This window comes from Notamacropus eugenii, chromosome 1 (assembly GCF_028372415.1).
Source record: "Notamacropus eugenii isolate mMacEug1 chromosome 1, mMacEug1.pri_v2, whole genome shotgun sequence".
Classification (NCBI taxonomy): Eukaryota; Metazoa; Chordata; class Mammalia; order Diprotodontia; family Macropodidae; genus Notamacropus; species Notamacropus eugenii.
The window spans coordinates 61,769,163-61,770,428 of NC_092872.1; positions in this window are offsets into that span (position 1 = coordinate 61,769,163).

Sequence of the window (1,266 nt, forward strand, 5' to 3'; positions counted from 1 at the left end):
CACTCATTAGTATGCTATTAACTGGAAACTTCTATTAAACTCCATTAGCCAAGAAAAAAAGATCATATTAGGTTCCTTGATAGATAGCTGTTGTGTTTAATAATCAGGTTGGATTATATTTAGAAAATCGTTCAGTGCTTTCATTAGGACCAAGTTAATCCCTGACACAAAAGCCCATTCTTTTAATGTCATTTAATGCCCCAATGATTACGCTATAGATCATAAATTGTCACAATTTTTGGATAGGGGCACAGAAAAGGATGTAAGAAGGTACCTCAAAAAATTGAGCACCTCACAATTTTGCTTAGGGCTAGTTCTAACTGTATGATATATATGGTTCACATGTCAACACACAGACATGCCTTCATTGTATCAGGGTGGGCACTCGCTCTGCCAACTAAGCTTACATTTCTCTTCTATGACTTTAAGAGACTTCAAAAGCTGCTTTGGCCAAAACAAGTCACTACCTTGGGGTCAGTTCTCTGAGCCTTTCTGCCTGTAACTATGTTGGTCCTCAGATGATAGAAAATATCTGGTCCATTTCAAGACTTTCCAGGTTAGTAGGACTGGCTTGCTGGATAATTTCTTTATTTTTTAAAATTATTAATATATTTGTTTTCAGTTTTCTACAATTACTTCCACGAGTCTTAGACTTTCTCCTCCCTCCCCAAGATGGCATGCAATCTTATATGGGTTCTACACATACATTCTTATTAAACACATTTTCACAGTAGTCATGTTGCATAGAAGAATAAAATGAATGAAACCATGAGAAAAACCCAAATGAAACAAAACATAACACAAGAAAATATTCTGCTTCATTCTGTGATCCAATTTCATAGTTCTTTCTCCGGATGTGGATGGCATTTTGCCTCAAGAGTCCACTGGGAATGTTTTAGGTCCTTGCATTGCTGTAAAGGGCTAAGTCTACCAGAAAAGCGCCTCACACACTGTGTTCATTACTGTGTACAGTGTTCTCCTGGTTCTTCTCCTTACACTCTGCATCAATTCATCTAAGTTATTCCAATTATCTCTGAAGTCTTCCTATATGTCATTTCTTATAGCACAATATGCCACAACTTGTTCAGCCATTTCCCGATTGATGGGCATCCCCTCGATTTCCAGTTCTTAGCCACCACAAAGAGAGCTGCTATAAATATTTTTGTTCATGAGACCCTTTCCCATGGATAACTTTCAAAAGCTGAGATCGTCTTGAAACCATAATGAGACATCAAAGGGGGACTTGGAGAATCCCCTACTTTTAAA